Source organism: Triticum urartu, chromosome 2, assembly GCF_003073215.2.
Source record: "Triticum urartu cultivar G1812 chromosome 2, Tu2.1, whole genome shotgun sequence".
Lineage (NCBI taxonomy): Eukaryota > Viridiplantae > Streptophyta > Magnoliopsida > Poales > Poaceae > Triticum > Triticum urartu.
Window position 1 is genome coordinate 391,697,947 of NC_053023.1, and position 15,167 is coordinate 391,713,113.

Here is a 15,167-nt window from a genome sequence, read left to right on the forward strand (position 1 = left end):
AATTACCCTGTCAAGTGACGGGTATGAAGAAAGTTATACCCTTGATGGATATGGGTATGGGTGATAGGTAAGTTCAGGATGGACAGGTAAGGGTACGGGGTGGCTCCACTCGTACCATACCCTGCAGGTGCCATCCCTACTTTTGCAACACAGATAAATTGAAATTTGATGGCTTAGTTAAAATTTTACTAGGGTTAGAGTCTATTTTTTAAAACAGAATTGTATTTATGCCCACTGTCTTGCACGGAGATTCGGTGGAGCTGTCAAGTCATGCCTGGCCGACAGGTGCTACACTGAGTCATGTCTGGTTGGCAAGTGCTACGCACGATAGATCTTCCAAAGTCTTCGCGTCTAGACGGACGAGCGCAGGGCAGTGGTGCCGTGGCGGCGTCGACGGATGTCCAGACTGGCAAGGATGATGTGGATCTCTCTCCTGAAGATGGGTAAGTGGATCCGATGATGATGGCGATTTCTAAAACGTACGCATGTGGTGTGCGCTTTAGGTAGACTGCAACGGCTGTTGGTCCCGATACATTATGTGAATGGATCGGCGACGACACCGGTTTTAGATATAGGAAGTGAGAACACTCCATATTATCGAGTTTGTAGGTGTGAGTGGTGGCTTCGAGTGGATTAATGTATGTTCTTGTCATACCTTTGTGAAATAATTAATAAAGATGGTTGCATGCATCGATTGATGTAGAGGCCAGGGTTTAACCTATTTTTCAAAAAAAAAACTAGTGGACTGATGGGGTCTCCAAATTTGACCGGTCTGTGTAGCTGACCTCGAAAAGGTCATGTTTCAGACATAGTTGTATCTTTTTTTAGAAAAGGAGGATGACCCCCAGCCTCTACATCTGGGAGATGAATACGACCACTTTATTGATTATTTTTGAGGACCGTACAAAGTATTACAACAATGTGCCTGAATCCACCATCTTGGCAACATATGCCGCTACTCCTATCCAATATGATGAAGGGGTGCTAGTTGGGCCACTACCCAAACCACTCACCTAGCCTAACATCAAAAGCCGGAAGCCGAAACTCATTCGGAAGCCCCAGCCGAGCCACATACCGGGTCTGGGGCACAATCCGGTCAGACGCACTCATGTGTCATCGCCGCCATCTTTCGCAGGTCTTCAGATCATATTGAGGCTTCTACCTTGTCTGGCCACTCTGCCATTGACGTCACCATGACGCCAAACAGCAACCTGCTCTTGCGCGAGCCCATCTCCGCGCATCGGACGCCGAGTCTCCACAGCGCCATGCCATCGATCTCCGCCGCCATCAATGTGTGAGATGAAGCACCGCTCCACCATCCCTCCAGCCAGCACTTGCTCCAAAACGATGCCCCTAGAAGGGAAAGCGATAGAATGCCATCATCATCCGATACGGAAGACCCAGATCCGGGGTTTCCCCCTGAACACCCCGAGCCTGATGGCGCAGACTACCGACGATGCCTCGACCATCGGCAGTAGCTCCACCAGACGAGCGTCGCCTACGTCGCCGCAGCCTCCAAGATGAAGCTGGCCAGAATGCATGTGTCGACACTGAACCGCCACCACTTCCACCGCCGCTTGAGCAGCCCCCGAGCAACGCCTTCAGGAAGGAGCACGCCACCGTGGTGTCGTCGTCGCTTGGAACAGGAGGGTCTGAGGTTTTCACCTGAGCTCCTGGGAGGGGTGGAAGGAAGGATTTCCTCTCCGAAGCCTCCAACGAGGGAAGCAACACCCAAAGGCACTGCCATCGGAGTGGTCGCCACGCCGGCCAAGAGATTCCCCCGTAACCCTTCCAGCCACCGGATCTGCAAGGCCAACACCCAAGAATGGTGACCGAAGCCACCAAGGCCGGATCCGCTGCAGATCGGAGTAGATCGGGGTCGAGGACGAACATCACCACGGCCACCAACAACCAGCGAGGAACCGCCGCCGCAGCCGAAGCCCACCACCTCCCCGCCATCCACATGGCCAGGGAAGTGGCCCACCTGTCCACGCCGGCGCCGCGTGCCACCAGCCAGGGCCGCCGCCATGGATCCGTGGCTCCCCGCCCGAGGAGGAGACGCCAAGATCCCCGCCGCCACCTTCACCAGTACCACGCGGCGGCGGCGGAGAGGGGGGACGCGCAGGGAGAAGCGGGTTGAGGCGATTAGGGTTTGCCCCCGAGTCGCCTCAGAGGAGGCGGCGCGGGAGAGGGAGGGAGGGCCTCAATCGTTGTATCTAATTCGGGTCTGAATGTCTTGAGAAGCTGTTTATTTACCATGTGGACGGCAGCAAGGACCTTGCCATATGCAGAAAGCTTCCTCCAACTTTAACTTGTGTAACCAAGATGGAGGCAAATGACGCCGATCGTTGAATCATCCATGTACTGCCCTGGCCGATTCGTTTGCTTCAGAGCATGAACAAATGGAAGGTTAGAAGAATCCTCCGCTCCAAGACGAGAGCAGCGAATGACGAACGTATTTTCCACCGCCGACCACCTGAGGGTTGGATGTTTGATCACTTGCGCGTGCAGACGATACGCACGCAACGGCGCCGATAAGGTCACCATGGGCACAAACAAGAGGATGGATCTCCGTACCCGGTTCAGCTCGCACGCATGTGCCCTCTGCCCCCGCACCATGTAACCAGGGACGAATAGTTAGTTACGCGCGGGCCGACGTCGGCGAGGATCTGAGCCATGACGCCACGACGCATTCTTAGAATTCAATGGTGGCTACAAACGCTTCTGTAGCTTGCAGTGCAGGATGAGGTTCCATATGAACCGCAGGTAAGCAGATCGGCTGCTGGCTGCAGACAGTGGGCTGGCATCTCCAGGTAGGTAGGCACAGTGTCTACCTTATCTTTCACAGTGGGTTAGTGCTGCATCTTCACCTCGCCTGTAAAGGTGACGCGATGGTCAGATCGATGGCCCAAATAAGTCGGCAGGCCTGGCCTGGGATTAAATGGAAGCAAAGCTGCTGCACTTGAATCCTAGTCTTCAGCTCTTGGCACGTGCTGAGATGGGGGTCGTCACCGGGCACGAGATTTACTGAAACCGACGGCACAAACGGGCTAGAATCAAAGCATGCATGCAGATCGAGTCCTCTAACCTGGGTATTTCAGTGGGAGCACTGCCACTGGTGGAGTGGATTAGCTGAAAGCTAAGCAACAGTCTCCTCCTCGATCGTATATATGCTAAGTTCATATTTGGCTCATCAGGCACGCGAACACGTACAAAATGATCCATAAATGTCGTGCGGTCTGGCTCTTGGCGCCGGCCAGAAGCCACGGGTATATGGTATAGTAGTGGACATGTGTAGGTCCATATCATACACACGCCATGCGTTTGATACCGATCGGCGCGTGTGGCTCGAGGGGGCAACTCGAGTTCCCGGCCAAAGTACCAAACTATGATCCGACTCGGAATCACCCGCGGTCATCCGGCCTCAGACCCAAATTTTGGCTAGACAGTGTTTCAGTGGGACGAAGGAAGTATCTACCAACATACAGTAGCATTATAGACAGTGTGAGAGGTCGCCCACCCATTTCAAGAATTCTATCTCTGTTGACCTCTGATAAAACATGTTCGTCTCGACGAGATCAGCAACTTTCTTGCCGAACGTTTTCCGATTCAGGATCATCTTGAAGGTGTAATTGCTCCGGCTAAGTGCAAGAATAAATTAGAAAACATAGGCCAGACAAGGCCAAGACTATCCGGTCCTTCTCCGGGACTATGTTTTTTTTATGTTGGAATGTTATCTAAGGTCCCTCGTCCAAACCGGACAGAGTCCACTGTCCGGCCTTTGTACGGGTCCGGGCGAACAGTCTGACATCCTCATACTCCGGTGTTGCAGCACACTATTTTGACTATCAAGATCGTATACAATCTTGGATGGCAACGATCTAAATATCAAAGTTTATACATTTCCGACGATACAAAGAACTTTCATGTTAAAGATTTTCAATATAAGGCTATTTTAATTACACTTTTTTCCATGCCAAAATCTGATGGCAACAATAGTGAGAACCTTTCTCACATTAGTAAATTAACAGACTCGAGATATATTTATTTTAATTTTTTTCTTTTGACATTTTCATGGTTGAAAATCTTCGTGCAGACATAGCATGTGCACATAGAACATGATCACGTAGTACATGTGCTAATAGTTTTACAATAAAAATATTGTCGCCCAAAGCGTATCTTCCCGGCAGCCTGTTGTGAATGATCGTGTATCGTAGGCCTGACGCCTAGTCCTGTGCAGAGGCGCGAGGACTATTTCTCCCAATCAGCAAGGTTGAAGAGATCTCTCGCTGAAGCGTTGTATTAATCGGGCCGGCCCATTACTAGCACCTAAAAGAGAAAAATACATAAGAAAAAAGCGCAGCAACAGGGAGTGGGGCCTGATGCCTAGTCCTCTGCACTGGCGCGAGGACTATTTTCTCCCATTCAGCGAGGTTGAAGGGATCTCTTGTTGAAGCATTGTATTAATCGGGCCGGCCCATTACTCGCACCTAAAAGAGAAAATACATAAGAAAATACATTGCTAGCCACTAGGATAGCATGCATCTCATGTAAAATTCTAAGGCGCTACGTACTTGATAGGTTTTTCTAGGTTTTTTTCTTCTATTTTATTTGCTTTATTTCAGGGTTTTCCCCTCTTTTTTTTGTTTTCTGTTATTTCTTTCCTTTTTTTCTTCTCCATTTCCCCTTTTTTAATTCTTTTTTCATTTGTTTTCTCTTTTTTCATTTTCATTTTTCCTTGTTTTATTGTATTTATTTTTTCGTTTTCTTTGTTTCTTTTGGTTTTCTTGTCCATTTTTTGTTTTTTGTTTTTCTTTTTTCTTGTGTTTGTTTTCATTTTCATTCCACATTGTCGTGTATGTCAAAATATTTTTTTAATTAAGTGATCAGCATTTTTGGTATACACATTCAACATTGTCCGGACGCTTAGTTAACATTTTTCAAATACTTCTTGAACATTCTAAGAATTATTCAATATTTCCAATTTTTAATTCAATATTTTAAAATACCAATTCAACATTTTTTAATACTTATTCAACATTTTTTAAATACTTGTTCAACATTTTAAATACTAATTTAACATTTCTCAAATACTCCTACAAAAAATTCAAATAATTGGTCAACAGGTTTAATACTTATTCAACATTTTTCAAATACTTGTTCAATATTTTTAAGACTTATTTAATATTTGTTCAACATTTTCAAATTCCAGTTTAATATTATTTACTAATTATTAAACATTTTCCCAACTACTTGTTCAAGATTTTTCAAATGTGTTTTTGAAGAGTGATATTGTAATATATACGTAGTGTATTTTAAATTATAAAAAAATACAAAAATAAAAATAACTGAACACATAATTTTTTAAACAAAAACTAGGCTGTGGCCTCCGTGTGGCTGGGCCGGACCATCTTGCGTTTGCCCCTGTCTTGCTCAAAACGAGAAATATCGGCGCTCGTGCAGTGGCGAAGATCATATTCCGGGCGAAATCATTAATTGAGAAATACTCATTGCAAAGATCATTCTCATCTTTTCAGATTGTGACAAGTGGCACACTGCACGTGCGTCACTTGTCGCAACCTGAGAGTTTTCTTTATTTTCGTACATCCGTTTATTCAAAATCTTTTATCTTTCAAATCATGCGTCCAAATCTAGGACCGTTTTTATCGTTGGATTCCTTGCGCCGAGATATTCAAAACTAGATCTCATGTTGATAGCTTTTGACGAAAAAAACAGGACAAAAAAATCGAACCGGGAGCATGGGTTTTTTCCTTTTCCGAAAGAGGCACGCTCGTGCCTCACGCGAAATCACAACCGTGCCTCCCGCGGAAGCAAAACCGTACCTCTCGCGGAAGGAAAAAAATAAAACATGTTTTTTTCGTTTCTGAGGAGGCACGGCCGTGCCTCTCGCAAAAACACAACCATACCTCTCACGGTTGCAAAACCGCGCCTCTCGCGGAAGAAAGAAAAAACAGAAAACGTGCTTTTTTTGTTTCCGAGAGGCACATGCGTGCCTCTCGCAGAAGCAAAACCGTGCCTCTCACGAAAGAAAAGAAAAACAGAAACATCTTTTTCGTTTCCGAGGGCACGGCCGTGACTCTCGCGAAAACACATCCGTGCCTTCACTGAAGCAAAATCATGCCTCTCGTGGAAGGAAAAAAACAACAAATGCGCCTTTTCGTTTTCGAGAGGCACGGTCGTTACTCTCGTGAAAGCAAACCCGTGCCCCTCGCGGAAGCAAAATTGTGACTCTCGCGGAAAAAAAATAAAACGAGTTTTTTCACACAATTTTTTTCAAGTTTTTAATCCAAAAGGTAAGGAAGACCGGTGAAAAACCGAAACGTCGAAAAAACCTGGAAAAAACAATTCAAAGGCCGAAAATGTGTGCGAAAAATAAAATAAAAATCGAAGGGAGCGTCCAGAGTGCGACACGTGACGGGCGGTTGAGAGCGCGCCAAGTAGCACTGATCATTGTGAGGCTCTCGAAGGAGCGCTCGTCACCTAGTTGCTCCCCTATAGCAACCAAATGCACACCACCACCTACGGTAAAGGGCAGGCCCATTAGTCTAGCTCTGTTTTCTGTCCGTCTTTTTGTTTTAAATTTTCCTTTTTATATTATCAAATCTGCAAACTCTTTAAAATATTCATGAACTTTTTCAAAAAATCACAATTTTTTAAATCGTGAACAGTTTTTAAATTCTTCATAAAATAGAGAAGAAATTTTGAATTCATGCTTCTTCAAATATGCTAACTTTTCTCAAATTCACGAACCATTTTCTAACTCATGAATATGTTCTGAAATCCATGATTATTTTTTTCGAATTCATGCTTTTTCAAACATGTGAACTTTTTTTCAATTCATGAACACTCTGTTAAACTCGTGAACAATTTTGAAATCCATAGTTTTTCAAATATAGAAACATTTATAAATTCATAAAAAAATTCAAACTAGTGAATATTTTTAAATTCATGCATTTTGTTCGAAATTTGTGAACTTTTTTCAAACTTGTGAATATATTTTTGAAATTGTAAATATTGTTTGCACTCTAGAATTTCTTTTGAAATTCATGAACATTTATTAAATTTCTGACTTAAAAAAACCTCTTTAGCTTTTTTGAATCAATGAGTTCTTTTTTAAAGTAGCGAACAATTCTTAAAATTTGTGAACATTTTTTGTAATATGGGAACAGGTTCTTAATTCATTAAAAATATGAGTTCGCGAGAATTTTTTGGGTCAGTGGATGTTTTTGAAATTTAAAATATTTCGTAAATTAATGAACGTCCTTTTGAATTTATAAAATTTTACTGAGAATTGGCACAGTTTTTAAAATTGTGAACACTTATAAAAAAATCTTGAATCTTTTTGGAATCCAGCCGAGACTACTATTTCGAAATGCGGGGAATATGCCTCTGGCCGTTCAGTCAAACTAAAGCGTTCTTGCTGACATGCCGGCGACCCGAGGTGCCACTATCGTGTATATTCTTGTGAGAGCATGGGCCGTTTTGAAATATTTTGTGTTTAAAAGATATAACAAAACCATTAAACATTCTTTTGTGACAGTTCAAACTTGTGTTCGATTGATCTCAACAGTTTTGTTGATTAAATTGTCAAAAAATACGTTTTTAATAAAAGAACATAAAATACAAAGCGTTTTATAAGTTCTGTCTCCCATGTCTACACTCCCTATGTAAAATTAAGGCTGAAGGTTCCGACCGTTTCATATGCTTCGGCATGTGCGTGAAGCGGGCGTAATGACCACCATGTTTGCGCGTCTGCATCGTTTTCTCTCCTCTATTTCCTTCGCGTGGAACTCTCTCATTCCGGCTTCCTCGATATTTATAACGGTGTAGATGCTTGTTTTTTCAAAAAGTCAATATACCTGGACTGCCACTGTGTAATATTCTTAGTCTTGTTTTAGAAAGTAAATAAACCTTATTATCAATACTCAGCGATCTATACAAACATTGCTTTGTCATAATTAACCCGGAATTCCCAATCAAAGACCGTAGTATCTTGCATTCTATAACCGTTATTCTACTTGGTATTCGTGCCATGTTGCTTATTCTTATTCTAGTAAATGTGCGAAGACGAGTCTACTAATATCGGTTAACTCTTCTGAACTTGCCCACGGTTGTAGTACCCAAACCATGTGTTATTATTCTGCCAATGACAGAGTTCCAGGAAAGTATTGTGGCTAAGAATAGCAAATGTCCGTAGCCGCGTGGTTGTCTCATGCTGGACATTTTTTGTCGGAGATTGAATTAATCCGCCCTCTCCGTTGTTTGCCTTTTCATACTACACTTCTATTGTCCTTCAGCCATTTTCCTGGCCACAAAAGAATCTTTCAAACGTGAATTTGTAATATAACATTCAATGTGCCAGAGAAACTCGTAGCTCTGATGTAGGAGAGCTGACATACCGCCAGCTCGCCGCTTTTCCGAGGATTATAAGTTCTACACTTATTATGAGTCTTGAGCCGCTATGTGAGCTATGGGCATGCAGGCTTAGTTACTGCTGGTGTTTCTTTTTGTGACGGATTTTGTACTTGGGTGCCCTGCTCCTCATAATGTAAGACGAATATTCCTCCGCATTACAACTAGGCTCCTGCCATTCGCTTGCGTATCTCACTCCTACTGGGGAATATACAAGTATGCCGGTGTCATCCTGAAAATCTCTCGCCAATGTGGCCTGGTCATCATTGTTGTGTCATAAGCCCTTGTAGAACTGAAAACCAGCGACATTATCTTGGCGCCCTCAACTGCTCGTTATATCTCCTAAACAATACAGTAACGTTGGTTTATTGCAGTCCTAATTGAATTAGTTTTTATATTTTTAATTATGATGATTCTAAGATGTGAATATCGGCTGACGTAACGCTGACCCGATTCTGTTCCCATGTTAGCTTACCCACGAAGAACTGTGACTGCAGGGTTCTTTTCGTATTGCCATCTCCTGCATTCTAGGCTCGGCGCTCTCCAGCTCCGCCTCCTGACCGTCCGCGCGCTCTCGGAGCCTCTGGTGGGAGACATTGTATCCCTGTAAGGTTGTCTGCTGCCGTTTCTTCAGACGTACATCGCCTCTACCAGGTCGATAATCAGGGCCGAAGGAGTGCTCAGTGCCTTACCCACCAAGTCCTTTGTGGCTTGCCGACTTGTCTTTCAGGTCGTTTTCTTCATGCGACGCTGTCTTGATAGAGCCTCTGAGTCGTACGTGGCCACCAGGGTATCAAGTGTTGCTGTTGTCTCTCCGGTGCGATGTCTTGCCCTGTGCCTGGATCCTGGATGAAGGGTCCGCTACGTGTGCACGGTCTTCGCATGCCTGGTTGGCGGTTTGAACCTTACCGTGCACATTTCTTCCTCGTCTGCTCATCGCTCCTCCTTCTCCCGCTCGTCAGGCGAGGACGAACTGCGACCTTCTCCAGTTGTGCGTCTTGGTGCGACCGGCGTTGGGTCGCGCTTTGCTTGCGGTCCGTATGGGCCTCTCCTGTGCTGATGTATACCTGTCCCTTTGTTTCTGTGTCTATGTTCTCTATTGTCTCGTAATAGCTACGTCGCTTGTTTTATCGTAGGCCCCTTATGCGTTGGGCGTTGCTTCCACTCTCTAGCTCGTGTGCCGCGCCTAGCCAGCCAGTGCCACGTCCTGCTTTGCCCCTGGTGTGGGGATGTGGTGTGTACTGGCGCCAGTCCGGCCGAGGTCGGCAGTATCTCGCGGGCGAAGCGGTAGGACTTGAGAAGCGCCTCCTAACTCCGCCAGATCCACGTGCTGGCGCGACCACCCTGCGGGCAGCGACCTGCTCTCTCCGCCTGTAGATGCTACCTAGAGGAGGTTGTGGTTGTAGTTGGCGTCTGCTTGCGCCTACCGAAACTCCTCCTCCCGCTCCTCCCACACCATGTCCATACAATGGGCACGGGCCTTGCCTTGGTCACGGTGAAATTGATCGGCGAGGGAGGAGCGGAGGAGGAGGGTGCCACGGAGGGAGATGAAGGTGGCACTGGCTCGTCGTCGGAGGTGTCCTCCATCCGCACGTCCTCCGGCTGCCTGCCGTCCTGCTAGTTGGCAGCAATGGCGGCCATGGCCTTCTCATGCTCCGACGTCAGCCCGTCGGAAAGAGCTTTGGCGGCGGAGGGATCCATGGCGGGGAGTGGTGCAGAGAGGGATAATGGTGGCTATGACAGAGCATGGGTGAAGGCCAGCAAATGGATCAAAGAGCGCGAATGTTTATTTAGCACCGCAGGAGTTAAGTTCGACGGAGTACAGGACGTTCATGCCAGTCACTTGAGGCGCACATAGAGTTTTCTTTGATGCCCAACTTGAGTCTTTATGGAACACGAGCATGGCAGCTTTCACATGCCATGGGGTACACTTGGGACAGTAAGTTCTACCTGGCGATGTATCTCAAGGGCTTAAACTACTCCTTCCACTCTCAGCATTTGTGTGTGGCCTGGCGAGATGAGGCACTGGGAATGATCGAGCTGCTGAAGAAAATGTGCACTACCGATAGATCTAATTGCGCTTTTGATCGGACAGTAGGGAGAGAGCCAACATTACGAACCGCGCAGGAGCAGTCTAATAGTGCGCCGAGGCTAGAGCGCGCCGATTGTGAGCGCACTTGGTCTGATAGAAGAGTCGCTACCTATGAGACGCGTGACACAGATCAAGCGGAGACATGTCGAAGATGCACCGCAAGCCATAAGCACTTTATACACCGGACGCATTACTGAAGAGAACTGATCGGTATTGTCCTGGACGAATGCCGAGCATGATACGAGAAGGCCATCAGGTTTGCCAACTCTTCGGTGGAAATGTGCGCGAGGCCGGCTTACAGCGTATGGCGTACCTCGCTCGCGTGCATACTTCATACTCGTCCACGTGCTCCCGCTCGTCCCTGGAAGACTACCATCTTCATTACCCCGGTCGATTCTGAACTTTCGGCCACCCAGATGATAGCGCATGATGACTATGTGTGATGGAAGAGCCCGGAGCAGATATCATGGGTCTGCAGACCAAATATCTAGTAGCACCTCGCAACCCGCAGCCACGGAGTTAGATAGCGTCAGCAGCTGTTACTGCTCTTAGTCGTCGTCCGGGCCATATATGCACTGTAAGTAGTGTCGGCACTAACGTGCCTCGTAAGGATTGTGACATTGCCCTTTGCTTTATTTGCCGATCACTGAAATTCAGCTAGCTTTTTCCAGGGTTGGTTGGGTAATGTGTTGTTTTGCTTCTAGTGCGATTGTTTGCCTAGATGCAGGTGTTACTGTTAGGATAATTTCGTCTTTTGACCCGCCCTCCAGTGCTATTCGTCGTTACTACTCCAGCAACCCTCCTCCATCCCCCTTACACTGTCCTAACACTTCCTTCTCACCTGTCTCTGTCGCCTGCGCGTAGGAAATCACCTCCGATGGTACCACCCCAGAGAACAGTCCTCCTGTGCATGATACAGACCGCGCTTGGAGTGCTGTCGCCTCTGGAACTGTCGGGGGTACTTTCCACGGTCGAGCTCTAACCACCCGCTACTTGATCCGCCGTTTACCATGAACGCTCTAATACCTAATATTGTCTACCAGGGAAACTTGCCTTTTCCGAGAATCATGCTAACGGTTTCAGAGGCCCAATACATGTCTTAGTCAACTTAACGAAGGGCATTTCTCACTAGTTTAAGGAGCTTCCGCCAGCGGACTACTCTAGACCACACATACAATATTCCCTACCACACGTTACCACCCCTATCCTACTTGACTCACTTGCCCGTTTTATGGATAGCACTTGAATCCTTAGCTACATGCTGTAAGCACGTGCATCTGGCCGGTGGTGTTCGGTGGCCACCAGATACGCGGAATCCGCAATTGGACACAGATCCGTGGAGATGAGTCGGAGCCATGGCGTTTGTCCTACAGCGCTCAAGCTAGCTAATCGCTAGGACCGAGTTGTTGAGACCTTCAGCAGATCTTAGGCTAAATCCGCATAACCATCATACTGGCGGAGAAGGTGAAATTTGGTACCCACGCGTCGGCCCAACATCCAGCTTGATGGCCCACAGTCATGGTGTTTGAGAACTTTCACATGCACTCTTTCCCCGCTCGACATCGTGTCACTTGGGACCGCACGTTCGGTGTCACGCACGCGCATCGGGCCTTTGGGACTGGGGGTATCCCAGCGTCTGCCTGCGGCCCATCGCGTACGAGTAAAGTGCTGGGCGCTAGGTCGTCCAACAACAAGGCTTCACCAGTAAGACCCTCACGAGGGCTCCCGCCTCGCGAGACGGATGTCAGCAAGGGTCGTCCAGAGCTCTTGAGGGCCTCACTCAGGGCAGCCTCCCGAAGCTGCCTCCCAAGGCCCCTCGCAGGGTGGATATCTCTAGGCTCGCCAAGCCCCCCTCGCACTACATGTGGGTGACACGAGCCACGACGAGCGGTGCCATGAGCCATGCCAGCGGGACCGGATAAGGATGCTTTTCTCTTTTGTGCTAAGTAGGCAAGGACAACATGCGGGTTCCTGAGGAAATCCCCAAAGGGTGCCGCTTGGTGCAAGAAGACCAGGACATCGGGCTCGCCAGGATGGAGGTCATAACCGAGCCCACCACCGTGTCATGTCAGAAACTTTGGAAGGAGAAGACCACCTTTAGTCAGGATAAGACGTACTCCTCTCCACCTTCAAAATTGGCCATTGTGGCAACCCTTCCCTCCTAGAGTTTTTGGGGGAAGAGGACCAAGGTCAGTATAAGTATAGCTCGGTCGCCACCTTAGGAGAGGATCGAGTTCATCCACCCCTCAAGCCCGGAGCCGCTCCTGAAGCCTCCAGAGGCCACTTGTACTCATATATTCATTCTCCCATGCGAGGCAATCCACCACAAAGCAGGAGTAGGGTCTTACACCGCAAGGTGGCCCGAACCTGGGTAAACTTCCATACCTGTTGTTCATCCCCCTTCTCGCTCGAACATGCCGGAGCCTCATCGTGAGGTAGTAGGAAGAGGGCTAGAGCTGGGCAAGGTCCTTCGAGCACACCCCAGAGTTTGAGCCTTTCCTTGGGTCCGCGGAGCCCCCATTCCGACACCTGCATACATTTCAAGTAGGGTTTCATAAGACCAGACAAAATTCATGCAAACTCGGCGGATTTCATAAAATTTCAGACATAATTTGCATAAAAGGTTGATATTTCGACTGTTTAATTACAAACTAGAAAAACTACACACTATACTAGACGGCCACCTCGTACACACTCTGCCCTCCGCACGTCGTCGCCGTCCATGCCACCGTCGTCGTCATCGTGGTCCCTCCAACGGTGGAAGGGCACCGGAGGGCCGCGGTAGCCTTGTTCGTCGGCTACCTACCGCTCATGAAGGAGTTGCAGTGAGGAGGGCCACCACGGCAAACAACGACATCGCCGACGGTCTTACCCCAGTCGGCGTTGGCAGAGCAGACGCTAAGTGACAACTCCTCACTGATCATGCGTCATCAGTGGAGTGGACCGCGTCTCCCGGTGCTATGGCCCGAAGGGGTGACCCAATGGTAACACGCAGGTTAGGGCGATGCAGTGTCAACATATAGGTTGGGGTGACGGCGGGGAAGACCTCACGACGCCAGTGCGGACCGCGTGCCGTGGTGCTACACCCCAAAGGGGCGACATAGCAGCAGCGCGTGGGTCGGTGCTCACACGTGGAGAACCATGGGGCGACGACACTGCAGCCCGACAAGGCAACGCAACAGCAACCCGTTGCTCAATCGTTAGAAAGGCGCATCATGTGATGATAATCTTCACATGATCCTGCAGAGACATGTGCAACCGGCTGATCAAACTGGTCATGTGGCGAGGTGGTGGTTGTTGGGGAACATAGTAATTTCAAAAAATTTCCTACGCACACGCAAGATCATGGTGATGCACAGCAACGAGAGGGGAGAGTGTTGTCTACGTACCCTCGTAGACCGGAAGCGGAAGCGTTATAACAACGCGGTTGATGTAGTCGTACGTCTTCGCGGCCCGACCGATCAAGCACCGAAACTACGACACCTCCGAGTTTTTGCACACGTTCAGCTTGATGACGATTCCCGGACTCCGATCCAGCAAAGTGTCGGGGATGAGTTCCGTCAGCACGATGGCGTGGTGACGATCTTGATGTTCTATCGTCGCAGGGCTTCGCCTAAGCACCGCTACAATATTATCGAGGATTATGGTGGAGGGGGGCACCGCACACGACTAAGAGATCAATGATCAATAGTTGTGTCTTTGGGGTGCCCCCTGCACCCGTATATAAAGGAGCAAGGGAGGAGGAGGCCGGCCCTAGGAGGGAGCGCGCCAAGTGTGGAGTCCTACTAGGACTCCTTAGTCCTAGTAGGATTCCACCTCCCATATGGAATAGGAAAAGAGGAAGGGAAAAGGAGAAGGAAGGAAGGGGGTGCCCCCCTTCCCTAGTCCAATTCGGACCAGACCAAGGGGAGGGGTGCGGCCACCCTTGAGGCCCTTTTCCTTCTTTCCCGTATGGCCCAATAAGGCCCAATACGTATTCCCGTAACTCTTCGGTACTCCAAAAATACCCGAATCACTCGGAACCTTTCCGATGTCCGAATATAGTTGTCCAATATATCGATCTTTATGTCTCGACCATTTCGAGACTCCTCGTCATGTCTCCGATCTCATCTGGGACTCCGAACTCCTTCGGTACATCAAAACTCATAAACTCATAATATAACTGTCATCGAAACCTTAAGCGTGCGGACCCTACGGGTTCGAGAATAATGTAGACATGACCGAGACACGTCTCCGGTTAATAACCAATAGCGGAACCTGGATGCTCATATTGGCTCCCACATATTGTACAAAGATCTTTATCGGTCAGACCGCATAACAACATACGTTGTTCCCTTTGTCATCGGTATGTTACTTGCCTGAGATTCGATCGTCGGTATCTCAATACCTAGTTCAATCTCGTTACCGGCAAGTCTCTTTACTCGTTCCGTAATACATCATCCTGCAACTAACTCATTAGTTGCAATGCTTGCAAGGCTTAAGTGATGTGCATTACCGAGAGGGCCCAGAGATACCTCTCCGACAATCGGAGTGACAAATCCTAAGTGACAAATCCTAATCTCGATTTATGCCAACTCAACAAGTACCATCAGAGATACCTGTAGAGCACCTTTATAATCACCCAGTTACGTTGTGGCATTTG